The sequence below is a fragment of the Chrysochloris asiatica genome, unplaced genomic scaffold, assembly GCF_000296735.1.
Source record: "Chrysochloris asiatica unplaced genomic scaffold, ChrAsi1.0 scaffold00164, whole genome shotgun sequence".
Classification (NCBI taxonomy): Eukaryota; Metazoa; Chordata; class Mammalia; order Afrosoricida; family Chrysochloridae; genus Chrysochloris; species Chrysochloris asiatica.
The window spans coordinates 5,110,158-5,117,448 of NW_006408682.1; the positions used below are offsets into that span (position 1 = coordinate 5,110,158).

Genomic DNA, 7,291 nt, shown 5'->3' on the forward strand with positions numbered 1-7,291 from the left:
GGTCCACAATCCCCGTTCAGGCCTTTTTTCTAGTTGTAAACAGTTCAGGGCCAGCTGTGGCTGTTTGGTTTAAATTGGAAACTATCTCTTTAAAGTTCGAGGAGCTCTATGCGCATGTGTAGTAGAACCCTCTGAGGGTGGGGCTGGGGTGCCCCCTAGCTCAGGCACCCCTATAGTCACCAGAATGGAGGTGCACAGACAGGAAGGGTCCAATGAACAGCTACCAAAAGAAAATAAAGTCCACACCTTTTTCTCTGCGGTTCTGCCAGGTGTCTGTGCCCGCTCCGATCCTTCCCCTGTTTGGCCCCACCCAAGATGGCAGCTCCTGGAGCAGCCGAGCGTCCTAGACTAGAAAGCAATGGAGTTCTTGCTTCTGTCACAAATTGCCCCAGCTGTGAGCCTTCCAACCTTCTAAATATTCCTTTTTATGTGGTTCAGAGTTCTGGGACCATCCCCTGAGCCTGCTTGGTCGGGTGTTCTGTGTTTTATTGTTGGCGGAGCTGTTAACTACATGTCCACTCAATCCGCCATCTTGTTTCCCATTCTTAATAATGTTTTTGTTCCAAACTTACTACATCAGTTATTGATACGAAAAACAGTTTAATTCATTCAGAAACTGGTATTTTTGAGTGAAAGTTGCCCATTTCTAATCATACCACAGTGGAGCTCTCTTAGCATTCTGGGTTATGACTAGGGCTGCAGATTGAATCTACAAGCCTCCCTGTGGAAGAAAGATGAGGCTTTCTGCACCTATAAAGATTGACAGCCTCGGAAACCATGTTCAGTGTGCTGTGAGTCAGAACTGACTCCATGTCACATAACCATCACCATCACCTATCATACAGTAGGTTTGTGCTTGCTACTACAGTAAACCTACTAGTCGGGCTGCCAACCGCAGTTCAGTAGTTCGAAATTACCAGTGGTTACACCAGAGAAAGATGAGGCTTTCTGCTTCCATAAAGATTTACAGCCTCGGAAACCCTGTGACCATGAGTCGAAACTGTCTCCACAGTACTTAACAACAGTAGTAAACCAAAGAATGTGTTTTAAGGAAGGCTTAAGTGAAAAAAGGAAAAAAAAAAAGAAAGAATGTTTTGCTAATAAGTAAGTTAGGATTGATTGGTCTGATTAAGAGTACATTTCCTAATGGGTGATGATACAGTCATTAGTGGTCATAGTCACTCATGCGAAACAAACAGCCCCAGTGTTTTTGGATTGATCGTAGTTGCCTGAGTTGTAACCTGTTTGGGATAAATGTGGTTTGGAGTGAGGTTAATGATACTACGAGGGCTATTGGGGTCAGTTATCTCGTTTTGTGATATGTAGAAAGCACTAACCTGGTGTGGGGAGTCCTGGTGTGGCGCTGTGAGTTAATGCCCCAGAATGCAAAGCCATTTGAACTGCAAAGTCGGTGGTATAAGCTCACCAGCTGCTCCTCGGAAGCCCGATACAAGGTCGCTATGGGTCGCATTTAGCTGGATGGCACTTAACAACCTGGTGTCGAGGTCTGGTGTGGTGCTGTGGGTTAATGTCCTGGACTGCAAAGTCATTTGAACCACAAGGTCAGCAGTTCAAACTCACCAGCCACTATACAGGGTCGCTACGGGTAGGAACTGACTCAACAGCACTTAACAACAACAATCCTGGTGTGTACTTCAGCTTCTTGGAAACCCTATCCAGGGTTTCTATGAGTTGGAACCGACTTGATGACACTTAGCAGCAATAACAATCCTTGTTTGGATTTCTGGCATGGTACTGTAGGATCCTGAATGCGAACCCCAAGTTTAGTAGTTCAAATCCACCATCTGCACCTTGGAAACTATACAGGATCACTATGAATCAGAACTGACTTGATGGCATTTAACAACAAAAGGAATCCTAGTGTGGCACTGTAAGATAAGCACTGGACCACAAGGTTGGTTAGAATCACTAAGTTGGTGGTTCAAACTCACCAGCTGCTCCTCAGAAACCCTATACGGGATCAGTATAAGTTGGAACCAACTTAATGGCAGGTAACAACAACAGTGGTAACAATCCTGGTGTGGTGCTTAGGGTCAGCACTGGATCTCAAGGTCGGTTTGAATTACAAGGTTGGCGATTCAAACTCAACTGCTGCTCCTCAGAAACCATATTCAGGGGTCACTGTGAGTTGAAACTGGCTCGATGGCACTTAACAACTACAACTTGTAAGTATTATGTGTAACCATGGACTCAGGCAAAGTGGAAGAATCTGAAAGTGTTTCTTCTATTTTATGGCATACTGAGCTACCTGTCTTCCTTAAATTATATAAGATTCCTCCATATAATGAAATTCTATAATCTTTAGGAAGCCAACTTACATTTTAGTAATTTTTAGATTTTGCTCTGCATGTAACAGGTGCAAAAGATACCTACTTTTTGTTGTTCTCTGCACTTGCATAACTTCCATAAATCAGTACCATCTGTTCGTCTTTTAAAGACCTTTTATCTTGCTTTGCGTTGTGTGGACCCACGTTGTATATGCCTTAACACAGGAAATATTTCATTTCTCTGAGAAATGGAAATTCCATGGGCTGTGTTAAATCTACCTTTGTCCTTGCATTTGATCTTATCAGCTTGAGATGAGGATGGGAGGGGCCTGATGGAAGTAATGAAGCTCATGTACATAAAGCAACATCAGATAACTGTAGTATTTTTCATGCACAACTCTGGGTTCTGTGTGTGCGTACTTTATGTTACTATGGAACTGAGCTCGTTCTAAAAGTTTGTTGTTGTTAAGTGCCGTGGAGTCATTTTCTAATTGTATCTACTCTGTATAGGGTTTCTGAGGTTTGTAAATATTTACTGGAAAAGAAAGGAAGAAAACCTCTTCATTTCTCCCATGGAGCAGATGGGAGGCTCGCACCACTTACCTTATGGTTAGCAGTGCAGTGCTTATCCTACAGAGCCACAGTGCTTCAAAGTATAGCTAAAGGTATTGTTGTTGCTAAGTTCCGTGGAGTTGGCTCTGAGTCATAGCGACTCTATAGGGTTTTTGAGGCTTTTAAAAATCTATGACAGAGCAGAAAGCCTCATCTTTCTCCTGAGGAGTGACTGGTGGGCTGAAACCAGTGTCCTTGGGATTCACAGTCCAGAACTTATCCTGTGGAGCAGCTATGCTGGCAGTATTGCAATGTTTGTTTCTCTTCACTTGTCAAGATCTTTTCATTTTTTGAAAACCAGTTTCTATTGAATGAATGCACCTCATGGCTTCCCCATGTGTCTTAGAGTAGAACTGCGTATCACAGAGTTTTAAGTGGCCTGTTTTGGAGGAGATAGATTGCCAGATGTTTTTCCAAGTCTCCTTTGGGTAGAGTTGAACCTTGAACCTTTCTGTTAGCAGCCAATAATGTTAACTATTTGTACCACCTACAGCCCCTTTACTATTATTGTTAAGCTCTTAGTTTTGACAGTTATGTACTAGGTATAGAGGAAGTCTGTTGATGCAGTGGTTAAATGCTTTGCTGCCACTGAAAGGTAGGTGGTTTGAACCCACCAGCCTCTCCCAGTTTCAGATTTACAGCCTTAGAAACACTGGGGGGAGGGGGAGTCTCTTCTACTCTGTACTTCTGGATCACTGTGAGTAGGAATCAACTCGGGGGGCAGTGGGGGTTTATTATTTGGTATTGTTTGTTCTTTAGGTTATTTGAATTAGGTTTTCTGTGTTTGGGTTGGTTTTTGGTTTTTGGTTTTTTTTTTTGCTTGAATAATTTTGCTCCAGTGGATTATAGTGATATTGAAGTAAAATTTTATTATACATTTCCTGATTTTGTTTTTTGGGATGGTTGCGGTAGACTGTTTCCAATTGTGATGCCCCTACCCCCAGGTGTTTTCAATTGGTTTTCACATATGATGGGAAATTACTTTTCCCTGGTGATTTGGTCAATTAATCAAGTAGACACAACATTAACACAAAAGCCTTCTGGAATCTTATTTGTGATCCGTAGGAGACCTGGAAACCGATCCCCCTGGAATTATTTTCTATGAAATGTAAAGCAAAGCAAAAAGTGGTTTAATTCATGCTGTCAACATCCAAATAAATATTTTCTCTCAGATACTACATCTCATTAATAGCTACTATGTTTCTCATTAAGATAGGAACAATCATAGAACTCTTCCGAAAAGCGTGAAACAGATCATCTAGTTGAGCATGTTTTTTGGTAGTAATAGAAGTGAGCCAATTAAAGTATTTGCTTCTTATTCTTTATAAAGTAATACTACTTGAGAAAAAATACTGTGAATTTGTTTGCTTGTAAGTGGAGTTGCTGGAAGATTTGAAAGCCAGTCGTGAGCAATTGTGTGCTCAGTTGTAGACCACTACAACTTCCGAAAAACACAATCTAATCCACTACCATTGAGTTAATTCGGACTCACAGTGAATTCATAGGAGAGAGTAGAACTGCCCCACAGGGTTTCCAAAGTGGTAAATTTATATGGAAACAGACTGCCACATCAGTCTCTTTTTAAGCAACTGGTGGGTTCAAACAGCTGACCTTTTGGCTAGCAGATGATTACTTTCACCACTGTGTCACCATGCCACTTCACAAGAGCTCCTTGCTAGACTGGGGGGATATTGTTGTTGTTGTTAAGTGTCTTTGCATCAGTTTCAACTCTTAGCTACCTTGTATAGGGTTTCTGAGGCTGGTGGATTTGAACCACCCACCTTGTGATTAGTAGTCCAGTGTTTATCCTACAGCATCATAGCAGGACTACCCTTGATAGACTGGGGAGAATAGAACCAGATTATTTTTAAAATTAGAATGATAATTAGGTGTTTAGCTAAATTTAGTTTTTCTTGAGCAGATAGTTTATAGGACAGTTAGACTACCCTTGATAGACTGGGGAGAATAGAACCAGATTATTTTTAAAATTAGAATGATAATTAGGTGTTTAGCTAAATTTAGTTTTTCTTGAGCAGATAGTTTATAGAACAGTTAATAATTTCAAAAAGTAAGGGCTTTTCCAATTGGGGGTTGTTGATAAATGCCCTTGAGTCATTTCCCACCCATAGCAACCCTGTGTAGGGTGTCCAGGGAGCAGCTGGTGACCATGAACCGCCAACCTTGTGGTTCAAACCGACTTTGCAGTCCAGCGTATTAACCCAGAGAGCTATCATAGCAGGATTCCAATTAGCCTTCACGTTGTTAGTATTATGGAAGAGAGGATAAGGTGAGCTGTTTAATGTTAGTAAAGGATAGATAGCTCACATAGTACATATTTATACTTGTCTGCTAGGCATTTCTACTTGATCTAAAACTCATCTTTCGCACCCAAGCTTTTAAAATATTTGTAGTCTCATATTCTTTTTTCTCTTTTGACTACTTTGACCTTTCCATCTTTCAAAAAGTTTGTTTAGATCACTATAATATGATCAAAGGGTTAGCACAATGCTTCCCTCCTCTGCATGCAAAATTTAAAATTTTCTAAATTTATAGGCTGCCTTACATATTGTCTTGACCGTATTGGCGCCTATCCTGAAAGTGCCTCCTGTTGGTAAATTGCATCTGAACTGGGAAATATACCTATGGAATTTCTTCAAGAGATACTGACCTCTCTGAATCAGAAGACTTTTGAATTAGGGTGCAAACACCTGAGAGTCTCTTTCCTTGTATCTGAGCCATCTGGGGGACCCAAGGGAAAAGTTCCTGGACAACTCTGATTTCTGCAATTGCCACTTTCCATTAAAGCTTAGCGTGAGACTGCCCTTCACAGTCTCTGATGCTAGGTGGCCTCTGAGGGCCTTGTGAGTCTGAATGCTTAGTTGGACCTAGAAGACCCTTCGCCCTCTGAATGGCATTTCGGATGTACTTGAATAAAAATCAGTAAACAGCATGAAAAGGCTAAAATAAAAACTTTGCCTTCTCTACTCCACTCCTCCTGGAGTACTGGTGTGGTGCTATGGGTTAATGCGCTGGACTGCAAAGTTGGCGTGAACTGCTCACCAGCTGCTTCTTGGAAACCCTATACAGGTTCACTATGGGTTGGAACCGACTCGATGGCACTTAACAACATTCCCTTATACCCAGTCCTCTGTTGTCTCTCTCAGGGGCATCCATTTTCAACACATGCCTTTGTTTGTTTGTTTGTTTGGATATTTACTTCCATGTTTTTAAATAATATGTTAATGCTGCTGTTTCCTAAGTACCAGTTGCCAATATCTGTTGACTCTTTATGGACAGTGAGAGTTATTTCTTTTAGACTGTTTCCTCTCTTTCCTTGTCCCCACCGTTTCAATATTGTTAGATCAGAATCATCTTAGCACAATCGATGTGCTAACATATCTGAATAGAGTGCCTTCAGACCTAAATTGAAACTCCATTTTAAATTAACATTTTTATTTCTACCTTTCTAAAGAAAGCCTGTCAGCCTTTTTCCTAGATGAGGTGTTACTGTTAGAATAGCAAAAAGGCAAGAATCAATTTCTAACCTAGATGAAGGATTGTTTAGTGTTTGTTAAACTGCTTTCTTTACTGTTCCTTAAATCACCAGGCAAATATGTGTAAGCTTTCATTACCCCCTTGCTCCTCACTCCTTGGCCCAGGTAAACAATGTTTTTGTGTTTTAAAGACTTCAGTATGCAGTTGATTCAGCATTTTTTTCTTTTTAACCAATGAATTCATTTTCCATTTCAAGGACTTCAAATAGAATTGACCTGGTATACATTTCATAACAACACCTGTTTCCCCCTTATCTTAGAAATGTTGCGTTAGTCAAATTATCTTAGGAGATAAGGAAATATCTTTGGCAAAACACTATGATTTGACTACGGCTTATAAATTTCCCTCTCTCTTTGTTGGGGTTTAGGCCCAGAAGGAAAAAGCTTTTTGCATTCATTTTTGCACCGATAAATGATCAGGACCCACCCTGAGAGGCATTAGTTTATTATAGAACAGAAAATAAAAGAGATGGTTTATCTACAAGGGGAATTACTTTGAAAGGACGAAAACAAAACAGCTGCCTCCACTGGTGGTTGGCTTGGACAGTGAAGTTTTTCCTCACAAGATACGTGGGCTAGGGTCTTTTTGTATCGTTGGTTGTTCAAGCTTCACACGTGTCAGGGAATTTCAGGATGGATGCAGAACAAGGAAGACGTAGGAAAACCACACAAGGTACTGCCCTTTTCCTAGAAACCAAAGAGTTTTGGTATGCATAACAGGAGAAAGGGGACTGACTGTGTGCTCCTTCCCAGAGAGCTGGAGCAGAGGGAAGGAATACAGATGCTGTTTGAGTTGACATTAGTGTGTCCATTTTGGAGCATTCAATTTGTGCCCCT

General features: G+C 41.0%; 1 protein-coding gene across 11 annotated transcripts in view; it reads left to right on the forward strand.

Moving 5' to 3' along the window:
• PARD3 (par-3 family cell polarity regulator) overlaps nucleotides 1–7,291 on the forward strand; it is an 888,439-nt gene that overhangs the window by 465,542 nt on the left and 415,606 nt on the right. The gene's annotated exons all lie outside the window — the stretch shown is intronic.